We start from the raw sequence: 18,014 nt of genomic DNA on the forward strand, positions 1-18,014 counted from the left end.
TTATGTGGAAATACAAAAAAGGTATGGGTGTTAGAATATGGAAGCACACAAGAGTCTTTAAATCTGTTTTTAAAAAATTGCTAAACATAAAAAAACTAAATACATTTGGTATCTTGTAATCATTGCCCAGAGAATAAATGTAACAGCTCTGTTACAACCAACAAAATCTCATTAGGGGTCCTATCCTTTTGTATTAAAACTTAACTTTTATTTGGATTAATTAAATATATTTAAGTGCCCAAAAATGAAAAATATACCTGTGCGGCTTTGTCAGGGGAGATAGGGGTATAGGCTTGACGAAGCTGCTCACGCAGCGAAACATGTCGGGAGGGGTAACATTCAAGTTTTAACACAGTGGACAGCAGAGGGACAGTGATTAGCAAACTAAAGTGTATAAGTTACCAGGGAAAGCTACAAAAGGCAGTGTTTGGATGTGTGAGACGCATATGTGTGGGGTCTTTGGTTATAAATTACACCTTCCACTGATGCTGGCGGCTACATTGTAGCAAATAGGAGTACTTAGCCAGCTATTGCAGGGAGATTAGCACAGCATAGTAGCAGTGACTTTTGAATGTTGATCCATATTTCCTGAGCAAGAGTGTTTTTGTTTAAGCAGGCACAAGTATATAGTGCTCCAACTAGGGGTACCATAAAATAGATGCTGCAGCCCCCTTTCTTTTTTGACATGGTGATAGTCTCAAGATGATAATCAGTGGAAGCATTCTGTCACCTTAAAACAATTTTACTGTTGGCCAATTAGATTATATGCCCTAAAAATGATTCATTTATCGTACAGAAAAGATCAAGTGATTTTGTGGCTGGAGGTATATTAGACGGTCATTGGATATCAATTTTACCGCAGGCCAGTGGAGTACAGGCCCCAAACATTAGGCATTCAACAGACAGAAAAGAACAGGTGATTATGTGGCTGGAGGTACATTAGGCGGTCACCGTATAACAATTTTACTGCAGGCCAGTGGAGTACAGGGCCAAAACATAAGGCATTCACCGCACAGAAAAGAACAAGTGATTATGTGGCTGGAGGTACAGTACATAAGGCGGTCACCGTATAACAATTTTACTGCAGGCTAGTGGAGTACAGGGCCCAAACGTTAGGCATTCACCATACAGAAAAGACCAAGTGATTGTGTGGCTGAAGGTACATTAGGCGGTCACCGTATAACAATTTTACTGTTGCCCAGTTAGATTATATGCCCCAAAAATGATGCATTCATTGTACAGAAAAGATCAAGTGATTATGTGGCTGGAGGTATATTAGACGGTCATTGGATATCAATTTTACTGCAAGCCAGTGGAGTACAGGCCCCAAACAATAGGCATTCACAGGAAAGAAAAGATCAAGTGATTATGTGGCTGAAGGTATATTAGACGGTCTTTGGATAACAATTTTACTGCAGGCCAGTGGAGTTTAGGGCCCAAACATTAGGCATTCAACGTACAGAAAAGAACAAGTGATTATGTGGCTGGAGGTACAATAGGCTGTCAACGTATAACATTTTTTACTGTTGGCCAGTTAGATTACAGGCCCCAAAATATATGCATTCACCAGACAGAAAAGATCAAGTGATTATGTGGCTGGAGGTATATTACATGGTTATTGGATAACAATTTTACTGTAGGCCAATAAAAAGACATGTCAAATACATATGTTTAAAAGAACCAAAATTATAAAATTTGATTAAAAACATGGCTAACGAAATCCCCCCTCTTGATAATAGGTGAAATTCAATAACATGGGGTCGTCACAGGTGTTGAATTCCTACGAGGTCCTAACAATTAGGCATTCAATGTACAGAAAAGATCAAGTGATTATGTGGCTGGAGGTATATTAGGCGGTCATTGGATAACAATTTTATTGCAGGCCAGTGGAGTACAGGGCACAAACATTAGGAATTCACCAGACAGAAAAGATCAAGTGATTATGTGGCCAGAGGTATATTAGACTCTCATTAGATAACAATTTTACTGCAGGCCAATAACGTACAGGCCCCAAACATTAGGTATTTAGCGGACAGAAAAGATCAAGTGATTATGTGGCTGGAGGTATATTAGACGGTCATTGGAAAACAATTTTACTGCAGGCCACTGGAGTACAGGGCCCAAACATTAGGCATTTACCGTACAGAAAAGAACAAGTGATTATTTTTCTGAAGGTACATTAGGCGGTCATTGGATAACAATTTTACTGTTGGCCAATTAGATTATATGCCCCAAAAATTATGCATTTATCGTACAGAAAAGATCAAGTTATTATGTGGCTGTAGGTATATTAGACGGTCATTGGATATAAATTTTACTGCAGGCCAGTGGAGTACAGGCCCCAAAAATTAGGCATTCACCGGACAGAAAAGATCAAGTAATTATGTGGCTGGAGGTATATTAGGCGGTCATTGGATAACAATTTTATTGCAGGCCAGTGGAGTACAGGGCACAAACATTAGGAATTCACCAGACAGAAAAGATCAAGTGATTATGTGGCCAGAGGTATATTAGACTCTCATTAGATAACAATTTTACTGCAGGCCAATAACGTACAGGCCCCAAACATTAGGTATTTAGCGGACAGAAAAGATCAAGTGATTATGTGGCTGGAGGTATATTAGACGGTCATTGGAAAACAATTTTACTGCAGGCCACTGGAGTACAGGGCCCAAACATTAGGCATTTACCGTACAGAAAAGAACAAGTGATTATTTTTCTGAAGGTACATTAGGCGGTCATTGGATAACAATTTTACTGTTGGCCAATTAGATTATATGCCCCAAAAATTATGCATTTATCGTACAGAAAAGATCAAGTTATTATGTGGCTGTAGGTATATTAGACGGTCATTGGATATAAATTTTACTGCAGGCCAGTGGAGTACAGGCCCCAAAAATTAGGCATTCACCGGACAGAAAAGATCAAGTAATTATGTGGCTGGAGGTATATTAGGCGGTCATTGGATAACAATTTTATTGCAGGCCAGTGGAGTACAGGGCACAAACATTAGGCATTCACCAGACAGAAAAGATCAAGTGATTATGTCGCCAGAGGTATATTAGGCTGTCATTGGATAACAATTTTACTGCAGGTCAATGAAGTACAGAGCCCAAACATTAGGCATTTACCGCACAGAAAAGAAAAAGTAATTATGCGGCTGGAGGTACATTAGGCGGTCACTGTATAACAATTTTACTGCAGGCCAGTGGAGTACAGGGCCCAAACATTAGGCATTCACCATACAGAGAGGAACAAGTGATTATGTGGCTGGAGGTAAATTAGGCGGTCACCGTATAACAATTATACTGTTGGCCAGTTAAATTATATGCCCCCAAAAATATGCACTCATCGTACATGTGGCTGGAGGTATATTAGACGGTCATTGGATATCAATTTTACTGCAAGCCAGTGGAGTACAGACCCCAAACAATAGGCATTCACAGGACAGAAAAGATCAAGTGATTATGTGGCTGAAGGTATATTAGACGGTCATTGGATAACAATTTTACTGCAGGCCAGTGGAGTTTAGGGCCCAAACATTAGGCATTCAATGTACAGAAAAGAACAAGTGATTATGTGGCTGGAGGTATATTAGGCGGTCATTGGATAACAATTTTATTGCAGGCCAGTGGAGTACATGGCACAAACATTAGGCATTCACCAGACAGAAAAGATCAAGTGATTTTGTGGCCAGAGGTATATTAGGCTGTCATTGGATAACAATTTTACTGCAGTCAAATGGAGTACATGCCCCAAATATTAGGCATTTACCGGACAGAAAAAAATCAAGTGATTATGTGGCTGGAGGTATATTAGACAGTCATTGGATAACCATTTTACTGCAGGCCAGTGGAGTACAGGGCCTAAACATTAGGCATTTATTGCACAGAAAAGAACAAGTAATTATTTGGCTGGAGGTACATTAGGCGGTCACCGGATAACAATTTTACTGTTGATCGGTTAGATTATATGCCCCAAAAACTATGCAATCTTTATACAGAAAAGATCAAGTGATTATGTGGCTGGAGGTATTTTAGACGGTCATTGGATATCAATTTTACTGCAGGCCAGTGGAGTACAGGCCCCAAACATTAGGCATTCACCGGACAGAAAAGATCAAGTGATTATGTGGCTGGAGGTGTATTAGGAGGTCATTGGCTAACAATTTTACTGCAGGCCAGTGGAGTACAGGCCCCAAACATTAGGCATTTACTGGACAGAAAACATCAAGTGATTATGTGGCTGGAGGCACATTAGGAGGTCACCATATAACAATTTTACGTTGATTAGTTAGCTTATATGCCTAAAAAATTATGCATTCATCGTACAGAAAAGATCAAGTGATTATGTGGCTGGAGAAATATTAGACGGTCATTGGATATCAATTATACTGCAGGCCAGTGGAGTACAGCCCCAAACATTAGGCATTCACTGGACAGAAAAGATCAAGTGATTATGTGGCTGGAGGTATATTAGGCGGTCATTGGATAACAATTTTACTGCAGGCCAGTGGAGTACAGGGCCCAAACAATAGGCATTCACCGTACAGAAAAGAACAAGTGATTATTTTTCTGGAGGTACATTAGGCGGTTACCGTATAACAATTTTACTGTTGATCGATTAGATTATATGCCCCAAAAATGATGCATTCTTTATACAGAAAAGATCAAGTGATTATGTGGCTGGAGGTATTTTATACGTTCATTGGATATCTTTTTTACTGTAGGCCAGTGGAGTACAGGCCCCAAACATTAGGCACTCATCGGACAGAAAAGGCTAATTATGCCACTGTATTTTCATAAGACAGGGGCCATTATTTGTTCTGTGTGGTGGCGGATAGATATGTGTGGGCTGGCTTGAGAAAATTCTATTAAATATGGTCGATCCATGCCTCATTTATTTAAAAAAATGTGAGTTAGTCACTGTCATGAGCTAGGTGAGTGCGCTTATTGATCACGATCCCCCCTGCTGCGCTGAGCGTCCTTTCGGACAGGACACTAGACAAGGGGCAAGCTAAGAGTTCCATGGCAAATTGTGCCAGCTCTGGCCACAGGTTAAGCCAGCACACCCGGTAGTCCAGGGGTTCCTCGCTTCTCAGAGGGTCCACATCTGGCGTTAACCCGATGTGGTCGGACATCTGTCAGTCTAGGCGTTCCCTGAGGTTGGATCCGGAGGTCGGCTGTCGATGGGTTGGCTGCAAGAATGATCTCATATCCGAAGTGACCAACACATCTTCAAACCGCGCGGTAGGATTGGTACCATCAACTGTTTCTCTGTGGGTGGAATTTCCTCTGCCAGCACACCCAACAGCAAAATGCAGCATCTCTCGCAGCAAGGCCTGGAAATGATGCATTCTGCCAGCCCTCTGTGATGTTGGTAACATTTCCGCCATTTTGCCCTTTATGCTTTTTATACAGGGTCCCTCTTCAAACACTGGAGCATGAAAGCCCCCATTTGCGTTGGAGGGCCCTAGCTCCTGCTCATTGCCGAGGAGAATGTCGTCCTCGGTCTCCTTCCCCTATACAGTGACAACACCAAGGATTCACAAAAGTTTTGAACCTACTCTTCTTGCTCCTCTGGCTCCTCTTCCACCCAGATGGAGTAGCCCCCCCCCCCCCTGGGAATTCATTAATCATTGCAACTTCCTAATCTTCCTGCTCCTGCTCCTCAACGGCTTGATCAATGACACGACGCAATGCATGCTCCAGAAAGAAGGCATACGGTATGATGTCACTGATGGTGCCCTGGCTGCGACTGACCAGTTTGGTGATCTCATCAAATGGCCGCAGAAGTCTGCATGCATCACGCATGAGCAGCCACTGGCGTGGTGAAAAGAAACCAAGCTCCCCAGAACCTGTCCTGCTGCAGAGTTCGTACAGGTAGTCGTTAACGGCACGTTGCTGCTGGAGCAGCCTATCAAGCATAAACAAGGTGGGGTTCCACGTAGGGCTGTCATAAATCACACGTCTGATGGGCAAGTGGTGTCGCCGCTGAACATCAGCAAGGCGAGCCATGGCCATGTAAGATCTTCTAAAATGGCTAGAATTTTTCCTGGCCTGCCACAAGACGTCCTGGACCCTGGGGTATTTGGCAATGAATCGATGCACGAATAAGTTCAGGGCGTGTGCCATGCACGGCTCGTGTGTCATTTTGCCCTGTTTCTTCGCGCTCAGCAGATTTGCACCATTGTCCCACACCACTTTACCAACTGTCAAATTGAGCAGGGTTAGCCACTGATCGGACTCTGACCACAAAGCTGAAAGCAGTGCAGGACCAATTGGCTCTTGGCTTCCAGGCACAATAGCCGCAGCACAGCATGGCTACATTTCACATGGCACGTCGAATAGGTTCTGGGGAGCTTGGGGGATGCAGCGAAAGAGGCGGTAGCAGTGAAAAAGTAGGAGTCAGCCGAGGAGGAGATGGAGTATGGAGGAGGAGAAGAAGAGGCAGGCCTGCATTCATTCCATGGCGGTAACACCAAATCCACAAGGGTGCCATGGGTTGCATGCTTGACAGCCGTCAGAAGGTTCACCTAGTGGGCAGTGGTTGCATGCCAGACCATGTGTCTGTGGTCAGATGTATCTTGGCACCGACACTGAGTGAAAGAGACACATTCACTTGCCGCTAAACGTGGCCATATCTCTGGGATGCCCTTCTGGGAATTTTTTTTCCTTCCGGGGACCTTTCATTGCTGTCTGCCAATGGACACAAATTTTCTAAAGGCCTCCGAGTCCACCAGTTTATACGGCAGTAGTTGGTGGGCTAGCAGTTCCGACAAGACAGCGGTCAGCCATTGGGCAAGAGGGTTATCCGGCGACATCAACTTTTTACATTCAAATATTTGGGCCACGGAAGCCTGCCTTCTGCCAGATGAATGCAACAACGGCACGGTGGAAGGTGGAGTGGAGGACAAATGGGAGGAGAGATGAGAAGAGGCAGGACATAGAGCGCCGGGAGTGTGGCCTTGGGGGTTCTGACGGTGTTGCTCCCACTGGGCTTAGTGATGGTGGCTTCTTAAGGCGGTCATCCCTAGGTGAGTGTTGGGCTTACCGCGACTTATGCGTTGACAGCACAAGCTGCAGATGGCAACATTATTGTCAGCAGCTGACACATTAAAAAAAAATCCCACACTGCGGAGCCATGTGCCGGCATCCTGGGAGCGCCAGATGTGACCGTGCATGGTGAATGGCTCGTTCCAGATAAATTTGCAGACTGCTTTTTGACTCCTGTACACTGCAAGTTCTGCCTGCTTCTCCTCCTTCTACCCCCTTTCTGCTGCTCTGTCTCTCCCTCTGAAATCCCCTCCTCTTCCTCTCTTGTGGGCATCCACGTGACATCTATCGACGCGTCATCATCCACCACTGACATTAAAGATCTCGAGGTAGGCAGCAACAGCGGGGACCTCCATCCTTGGGCTGACCTGGGTACTGTCGTCAGACCGCTGGGTGGCGGCTGTTGCCACCTCCTCTTCCTGATCCGATGCCAAGAATGGCTGCGCATCAGTAAGGTCTGGGAATAGATGGGAAAATAATTCCTCTGACTAGAGTGGAGGGGCTATGGTGGTGGTGGTGTTATGGGAGTGCACACAGCAGAGATTGAGGAGGGTGCAGATACAGAGGATGAGGAGAGGTGCAGAAGCGGAAGGCTGAGTGAGCCACTCAACCAACTCAGGGGCGTCATTTTACGTAATCGCTTGCACCTTCTGCAAATTCCCTCTTAGACTCCGGCCTGCTGCGCCTGCCCGACCCCTACTACCCCTGCGGAATGGTCTGCCTCTTCCTCTGCCTGTCATTTTCAAAATGACCCAGTGACAAAGTACCTATAGAAGAGCAGTATTTGTGGAAGCAGATATATTGCAGGCCTCAATCAATATTTGTGAAAGCCGGTATATCAATCCCCTCTATCAGTATTTTGTGGAAACAGGTATATAGAACCCCTTAATGAGTATTTGCTGGAAGCTGGTACATCAAACGCCTTAATAAATATTTTGTGGAAGACGGTGTATCGAAGGCCTCAATCAATATTTAGTGGAAGCCGGTATATCAAGTCCCTCTATCAGTATTTTGTGGAAACAGGTATATACAGTCAGGTCCATAAATATTGGGACATTGACACAATTCTAACATTTTGGGCTCTATACACCACCACAATGGATGTGAAATGAAATGAACAAGATGTGCTCTAACTGCAGACTGTCAGCTTTAATTTGATTTACATCCAAATCAGGTGAACGGTGTAGGAAGTACAGCAGTTTTCATATGTGCCTCCCACTTGTTAAGGGACCAAAAGTAATGGGACAGAATAATAATCATAAATCAAACTTTCACTTTTTAATACTTGGTTGCAAATCATTTGCAGTCTATTACAGCCTGAAGTCTGGAACGCATAGACATCACCAGACGCTGGGTTTCATCCCTGGTGATCCTCTGCCAGGCCTCTACTGCAACTGTCTTCAGTTCCTGCTTGTTCTTGGGGCATTTTCCCTTCAGTTTTGTCTTCAGCAAGTGAATTGCATGCTCAATCGGATTCAGGTCAGGTGATTGACTTGGCTATTGCATAACATTCCACTTCTTTCCCTTAAAAACTTTTTGGTTGCTTTTGCAGTATGCTTTGGTTCATTGTCCGTCTGCACTGTGAAGCGCCGTTCAGTGAATTCTGAAGCATTTGGCTGAATATGAGCAGATAATATTGCCTGAAACTCTTCAGAATTCATCCTGCTGCTTTTGTCAGCAGTCACATCATCAAATAAATACAAGAGAACCAGTTCCTTTGGCAGCCATACATGCCCACGCCATCACACTACCACCACCATGCTTCACTGATGAGGTGGTATGCTTAGGATCATGAGCAGTTCCTTTTCTTCTCCATACTCTTCTCTTCCCATCACTCTGGTACAAGTTGATCTTGGTCTCATCTGTCCATAGGATGTTGTTCCAGAACTGTGAAGGCTTCTTTAGATGTTGTTTGGCAAACTCTAATCTGGCCTTCCTGTTTTTGAGGCTCACAATGGTTTGCATCTTGCGGTGAACCCTCTGTATTCACTCTGGTGAAGTCTTCTCTTGATTGTTGACTTTGACACACATACATCTACCTCCTGGAGAGGTAGATGTATGTGTTCTTGATCTGGTCAACTGTTGTGAAGGGTGTTTTCTTCACCAGGGAAAGAATTCTTTGGTCATCCACCACAGTTGTTTTCCGTGGTCTTCCGGGTCTTTTGGTGTTGCTGAGCTCACCGGCGCGTTCCTTCTTTTTAAGAATGTTCCAAACTGTTGTTTTGGCCACGCCTAATGTTTTTGCTATCTCTCTGATGGGTTTGTTTTGCTTTTTCAGCCTAATGATGGCTTGCTTCACTGATAGTGACAGCTCTTTGGATCTCATCTTGAGAGTTGACAGCAACAGATTCCAAATGCAAATATCCCACTTGAAATGAACTCTGGACCTTTTATCTGCTCATTGTATCTGCTCATTGTAATTGGGATAATGAGGGAATAACACACACTGGGCCATGGAACAGCTGAGAAGCCAATCGTCTCATTACTTTTGGTCCGTTAACAAGTGGGAGGCACATATGCAAACTGTTGTAATTCCTACACCGTTCACCTGATTTGGATGTAAATACCCTCAAATTAAAGCACATCTTGTTAGTTTCATTTCAAATCCATTGTGGTGGTGTATAGAGCCAAAAATGTTAGAATTGTGTTGATGTCCCAATATTTATGGACCTGACTGTAGAACCCCTTAATAAGTATTTGCTGGAAGCTGGTATATCAAACCCCTTAATCAATATTTGGTGGAAGCCGATGTATAGCAGGCCTCAATCAATATTTGGTGAAAGCTGGTATTTCAATCCCCTCTATCAGTAATTTGTTGAAACAGGTGTTGTAGAAATATTAATATTAGAAATCCGCTCTCTTCAGGCTTTGTGTAAGGACAGGCAAATCTCTCAACCGCAGTCAGACAAAGGTGTTACCAACTTGAGTTCTTCTGAGCAACTGCCCCTCCTCCACAGTCTGCTCACCTTTTATTTAGTCACAGTAACAATAGAAAAGGGTCTGGCCCATCACCTGACCACTTACTTCATGTAACAAGGATACAGGAAGTGATGACACAGGAAGATGAGATAGTTCAGGTACTTGTCAAAGGACAGGGGAGGGCATTAACGTGGCTGTACAGTGCAATGCACACACCCCATCCCTGTATAAGGAAGGATGAGTCATGTCCATTGTCTGATCAGCCAGGTGGCCACCCATCCCCCATCACTGTCAGCCTGGATACCATTCAATACTGCTCAAAGTGACCAGTATCTAGTTAAGATCATTCTACTGGTTTGAGATTATCTGCAAGACATTGCTACGGCTATTGTCAGTATATGGTACGAGTATACCGACAAGGCAGATATGCATGTCTTAAAAGCAGATATGTATCCAGAAAGGGACAGCAGAGGTATAATATGTATCTCTCGTTATGCAGACTTCACCTCTCTAATGTGTATAGACATTTGAAGGGAAGAAGCCCAGTGCATTGCACTTAGTGCTCACAAACCGGCAAACGCCCCCCTACATACTGAGAACACATCTCCAAGCCCATGAGAAGGTTTTCATACTGACGGTTTTACCACTGGTCCCGATTCAACCCAAGTGCCCTCTGCTAGAGCGTTCTTTGGTTAAATGCAACACAGGGGGACAGATGACAATCTATAAAACACACATCCGCATAATAAAATTTCCACAACACAGGTATATAGAACACATTAATGAGTTTTTTCTGGAAGCTGGTATATCAAACCCCTTAATCAATATTTAGACGGAGCTGGTGTATCGCAGGCCTCAATCAATATTTGGTTTAAGTCGGTATATCAATCTCCTCTATCAGTATTTCATGGAAACAGGTATATAGAACCCCTTAATGAGTATTTGCTGGAAGCTGGTAAATCAAACCTCTTAATCAATATTTGGTGGAAGCCGGTGTATCGCAGGCCTCAATCAATATTTGGTGGAAGCCGGTATATCAATCCCCTCTATCAGCATTTTGTGGAAAAAGGTATATAGAACCCCTTAATGAGTATTTTCTGGAAGCTGGTATATCAAACCCTTTAATCAATATTTGGTGGCAGCTGGTATATCTATCCCCTCTATCAGTATTTTGTGGAACCAGTTATATAGAACTCCTTAATGAGTATTTTCTGGAAGTTGGTATATCAAACCCCTTAATCAATATTTGGTGGAAGCCGGTGTATCGCAGGCCTCAATCAATATTTTGTGGAAGCTGTTGTATCACACCCCTCAATCAATATTTTGTGGAAGCCGGTGTATCACACCCCTCAATCATTATTTTGTGGAAGCAGGTATATCAAACCACTTAATCAGTATTTTGTGAAAGCAGTTTTATCTCACCCCTTAATCAGTTTTTTTGGGGGGCAACAGGTATATCACACTAGTTGCAATTAGTTATTCCAATACGTTTGTCCCTCTATCTCAGCAGAACCGCACACAACTGCTGCACAACACAAATGCACTATAATATACTTTCCATGTTAGAAGGTATATTATAGGTATATCACACCCCTCAATCAGTTTTTGTTTTTGGGGGGAACAGGTATATCATATCAGTTGCAATTGGTTATTTTAATAGCGTTTGTCCCTCTATCTAGCTGCAGTATCTCAGCAGAACCACACACAACTGCTGCACAATACAAATGCACTATAATATACTTTCTATGTTAGAAGGCATAATCTAGGTATATAACACCCCTCAATCAGTTTTTGTTTTTGGGGGCAACAGGTATATCATACCAGTTGCAATTAGTTATTCCAATAGCGTTTGTCCCTTTATCTAGCTGCGGTCTCCCAGCAAAACCTCACACAACTGCTGCACCATACAAATGCACTATAATATAGTTTCTATGTTAGAAGGTATATTATACCCTACACTGGCAAAAAACTGAATGTAAAATGGCTGCCAGATCGGGTTTATTTATAGGGTAGTGGATGTGTCCATGTGCTGAAACATCTCAATTGGCTCTCCTGTCCCATCTGATGGATGTGTAATGGGTCAAAGTTTGGCGCTATGCAAAAAAATATGGCGCATGCAAATATCGCCATATGTTCGCATGTCGGCTCATCGCGAACAAGCAAAGTTCGCCACAAAAACGACTGCCAGGCGAAATGCAAGGCGATCTCTAGCAATATGCATCTTTACTGAATAGTGATAATATTGCGTTCCTAGGGAGAAATATTTAAGATAATAGATGCATTGACGTCCTTCATAATATTTAACAGCATAGTACAATATATGTGTCCTATTGATTATCTTATACTAAAACTTAATGTTCATTATATATATACATCACAGATTTTCTGCTTAATCAATAGACATTAAACCGTAGGGGAAATTAGCACCAGATAAGTCTAGAAAATATCCTTATCTCAGTCATAAATCTATAAGGAGACAAGAATGACTCTTCTCAGACTGGTACATCTTCAGAGAAGAAATTATATGAACTGTGTCCTCTCCATGAACCTCTTTCGACCTACTTTAAAATACTTAAACAATGGTGAATGTAAAACAATATGGCCTATTATATCAAATCCACTATAATTATGATATTTGATATAAATGTTATATACCTATAAAAAAGCACAACAATTCATATAGACATCTAGTTCAGTGAGTACATTTTAGTGCACACTAATTAACTATTTCCAAAAAGTAAGAGGTGGCTGAAAACTTAGTGTACTATATATAATTTTTTCATTAATGTAATAACTGGACCATACTAGTTCCAACGAATATTTATTTATACAGACACACCAGTTTAGGAACAAATGCTTGTGTCTATGATAAAAAATGCCTTCCCTGGGCTAAAAACAGCCAATAATTCATCGGAAATACCCCCGCAGTCCTCTGATAATTTTAATTATTTTTTAATTTTTGGGCACTTCAAATAAAAGTCAAGTTTTAATACAAAATGATAGGACCCCTAGTGGGATTTTATTGGTCGTTTGACAATTTTTTTTTTGAGTTTATGATATCCCGAGGGTCCCTTCCAAGGACAACAAGTGAGTATAAGCTCTGTGGACCAAAATATAAGTTATGACTGTCAAAAAGTGGTGATGGAAAGACATTTTTTATTTTTTCTTCAAAAGTTTTAATTTTTTTAAAAGTTGTAGATCCCAAAAATATTCAAGTTTGGTATCACCCTATTCATATTGAGCCAAAGAATAAAGGTGTTATGGCATTTTTATCGCCCAGTGAACGCCTTGATGTCAAACCCCAAAAACCTTGGCGGCATTGTAGATTTTTTTCCCCTAATTTCCAATAACAAACATGGTAAACTGAATGGTGCTCTGCTCTTAAATAGTACAACTTATCCCCCCCAAAAATAAGCCCTCATATGGCTACATGAATGGAAAATGTAAAAAGTTATGGCTACTGGAACGTTGGGGGGGGGGGGGAGGGAATAAAAAAGCAAAACAAAAATGGGCCCCATACTATATGCTCTATAAGTAATAAAAACTTCCAAAAATGGATTGAGAATAAATATAAAAATATACACATTAAAATTTCAAATGGCTCGGTAATGGAAAAATACTGAAAGAACGAAAATTATTTTTTAACACTATAGACATGAATCCCTTGAATGATTTCCATATTCCAAGCAGAAAAAAATGGAAAACTATACAAATATATATTATGAACAGGGTGGTATTTTGTGTTAAACTAGATGGGCCAAACATGGTGGAGGGATCAAACATGGCAGCTGGATTATTGCCATAAGGGACAGGAGCCTGAAAACTAACTGCCGTACTGGACTGTTGCTGATATGGGATTTGGCTTGTTAGGTGTGTTGCACAATATGGCAATTATTGCTGTTGTGGCCTGCAATCGCCTGAAAATCAACCTTTTGTATGAGAATTACATAAAGGAGCCACATGGGGCCAATAGTTGACCACCATATACAGTTTACCTAATAAAGTTATACTAACCTCTAATCCTTGCATCATTAAACTACATATGAAGAGTATATAATACTGGAAGACTGGCACTTTCAACGCATGGAGTCGTATGGTTTAAATGCAGGTCACAAAATTTATTGATAGATACATAAAAGGTTAAAAAGCTAAAATATGTTAATACATATACCAACAATCAATTCTCACAATGTGGTGCCAGTGATGACAAATATATCAAAGTCATATATTTCCTTATTCTATATTGCAGGTCATTCCTTATAATAGTCCACAATTAAATGCCTGTAAAGAAAAAGTAGCAGGAGGGAATGGAGAAAAGGGAAGATCCTTCTTCTTTTCCTCCCTAATAGGTTTCCAGTGATCTGACCAAAGATCCAAGTATGACCCACTTATAAGAAGATATCTTCTATATTCTGCGAGAAAATAGTGCACTTTAAATTCGACTGGCTGTGACAACTAAAGTTTGAGCCTTAGAAAATCGGAAGAAAGGACCAACGAGCGAAATTCTGAGTGCCGACACGTCACTTCCGGAGCGACAAACTCGTCTTTGAATCCACGTGGGACGCTGACTAAGTAACAGCCGGGACCCCGATACATCCGAGTGACCGACCGGCACGAATAGAAGGTAAGCCCACACAGTGGGTTATTACTAGGCATATCCTAAACAGCCAAATTGCAAAGTTCGCATAAGACATAAAAAGAAACATTATATCTAAAGTCTATTACAATCGGAACAGTCACATCATTGGACCTTTCCTCCTATTAGGGAGGAAAAGAAGAAGGATCTTCCCTTTTCTCCATTCCCTCCTGCTACTTTTTCTTTACAGGCATTTAATTGTGGACTATTATAAGGAATGACCTGCAATATAGAATAAGGAAATATATGACTTTGATATATTTGTCATCACTGGCACCACATTGTGAGAATTGATTGTTGGTATATGTATTAACATATTTTAGCTTTTTAACCTTTTATGTATCTATCAATAAATTTTGTGACCTGCATTTAAACCATACGACTCCATGCGTTGAGAGTGCCAGTCTTCCAGTATTATATATTTTTTGCAACCGTGACTGCAATATATTAGACTGCTCTTTAATAGAGTTGAGCGAACACCTGGATGTTCGGGTTCGTGCGTAAGGGTCAAGGCCGTAAAACCATACTAGATGCCCGTGATCTCCGGGCCCTTAAACGACACTGCGCCACAAACAGGAATGCTACTGTAAAGGAAATCACAGAATGGGCTCAGGAATACTTCCAGAAACCATTGTCAGTGAACACAATCCACCGTGCCATCCGCCGTTGCCAGCTGAAACTCTACAGTGCAAAGAAGAAGCCATTTCTAAGCAAGAGCCACAAGCTCAGGCATTTTCACTGGGCCAGGGATCATTTAAAATGGAGTGTGGCAAAATGGAAGACTGTTCTGTGGTCAGACGAGTCACGATTCAAAGTTCTTTTTGGAAATCTGGGACGCCATGTCATCCGGACCAAAGAGGACAAGGACAACCCAAGTTGTTATCAACGCTCAGTTCAGAAGCCTGCATCTCTGATGGTATGGGGTTGCATGAGTGCGTGTGGCATGGGCAGCTTGCATGTCTGGAAAGGCACCATCAATGCAGAAAAATATATTCAGGTTCTAGAACAACATATGCTCCCATCCAGACGTCATCTCTTTCAGGGAAGACCCTGCATTTTTCAACAAGATAATGCCAGACCACATTCTGCATCAGTCACAACATCATGGCTGCGTAGGAGAAGGATCCGGGTACTGAAATGGCCAATCTGCAGTCCAGATCTTTCACCTATAGAGAACATTTGGCGCATCATAAAGAGGAAGGTGCAACAAAGAAGGCCCAAGACGATTGAACAGTTAGAGGCCTGTATTAGACAAGAATGGGAGAGCATTCCTATTTCTAAACTTGAGAAACTGGTCTCCTCGGTCCCCAGACGTCTGTTGAGTGTTGTAAGAAGAAGGGGAGATGCCACACAGTGGTGAAAATGGCCTTGTCCCAACTTTTTGGGGATTTCTTGACACCATGAAATTCTGATTCAACATATTTTTCGCTTAAAATGGTACATTTTCTCAGTTTAAACTTTTGTTCCGTGATTTATGTTCTATTCTAAATAAAATATTAGAAGTTGGCACCTCCACATCATTGCATTCAGTTTTTATTCACGATTTGTATAGTGTCCCAACTTTTTGGGAATCCGGTTTGTAGTTAAATCCCCTGCAAACAAATGTGAATAGGGAAATGAATAAAAATAAAAATAAAATAAATAAAAATTAACCAATATCAATTGGAGAGAGGTCCCATAGCAGAGAATCTGGCTTCATGTCAGCAGAGAATCAGTCTTCATGTCATAGCAGAGAATCATGCTTCACGTCACCCAACACTGGAACAGTCCATTGTCAGATATTTAGGCCCCGGCACCCAGATAGAGGAGAGAGGTCCCATAACAGAGATTCAGGCTTCATGTCAGCAGAGAATCAGTCTTCATGTCATAGCAGAGAATCAGGCTTCACGTCACCCAACACTGGAACAGTCCATTGTCAGATATTTAGGCCCCGGCACCCAGATAGAGGAGAGGTTCATTCAACTTTGAGTTGCCCCGCAATATAATGGTAAAATGAAAATAAATATAGGATTGAATGAGGAAGTGCCCTGGAGTACAATAATATATGGTTAAGGGGAGGTAGTTATAAATGTCTAATCTGCACAAGGGATGGACAGGTCCTGTGGGATCCATGCCTGGTTCATTTTTATGAACGTCAGCTTGTCCACATTGGCTGTAGACAGGCGGCTGCGTTTGTCTGTAATGACGCCCCCTGCCGTGCTGAATACACGTTCAGACAAAACGCTGGCCGCCGGGCAGGCCAGCACCTCCAAGGTTCAAAAGGCTAGCTCTGGCCTCGTGGACAATTTGGAGACCCAGAAGTTGAATGGGGCCGAACCATCAGTCAGTACGTGGAGGGGTGTGCACACGTACTGTTCCACCATGTTAGTGAAATGTTGCCTCCTGCTATCACGTTCCATATCAGGTGGTGGTGCAGTTAGCTGTGGCGTGTTGACAAAACTTTTCCACATCTCTGCCATGCTAACCCTGCCCTCAGAGGAGCTGGCCATGACACAGCTGCGTTGGCGACCTCTTGCTCCTCCTCTGCCTTCGCCTTGGGCTTCCACTTGTTCCCCTGTGACATTTGGGAATGCTCTCAGTAGCGCGTCTACCAACGTGCGCTTGTACTCGCGCATCTTCCTATCACGCTCCAGTGCAGGAAGTAAGGTGGGCACATTGTCTTTGTACCGTGGATCCAGCAGGGTGGCAACCCAGTAGTCCGCACACGTTAAAATGTGGGCAACTCTGCTGTCGTTGCGCAGGCACTGCAGCATGTAGTCGCTCATGTGTGCCAGGCTGCCCAGAGGTAAGGACAAGCTGTCCTCTGTGGGAGGCATATCGTAATCGTCCTGCGTTTCCCCCCAGCCACGCACCAGTGATGGGCCTGAGCTGCGTTGGGTGCCACCCCGCTGTGAACATGCTTCATCCTCATCCTCCTCCACCTCCTCCTCATCCTCATCCTCCTCGTCCTCCAGTAGTGGGCCCTGGCTGGCCACATTTGTATCTGGCCTCTGCTGTTGCAAAAAACCTCCCTCTGAGCCACTTCGAAGAGACTGGCCTGAAAGTGCTAAAAATGACCCCTCTTCCTCCTCCTCCCCCTTCTGGGCCACCTCCTCTTCCATCATCCCCCTAAGTGTTTTCTCAAGGAGACATAGAAGTGGTATTGTAATGCTAATAACGGCGTCATCGCCACTGGCCATGTTGGTGGAGTACTCGAAACAGCGCAACAGGGCACACAGGTCTCGCATGGAGGCCCAGTCATTGGTGGTGAAGTGGTGCTGTTCCGCAGTGCGACTGACCCGTGCATGCTGCAGCTGAAACTCCACTATGGCCTGCTGCTGCTCGCACAGTCTGTTCAGCATGTGCAAGGTGGAGTTCCACCTGGTGGGCACGTCGCATATGAGGTGGTGAGCGGGAAGGCCGAA

The sequence above is a fragment of the Bufo gargarizans genome, chromosome 5 (assembly GCF_014858855.1).
Source record: "Bufo gargarizans isolate SCDJY-AF-19 chromosome 5, ASM1485885v1, whole genome shotgun sequence".
NCBI classification, from domain to species: domain Eukaryota; kingdom Metazoa; phylum Chordata; class Amphibia; order Anura; family Bufonidae; genus Bufo; species Bufo gargarizans.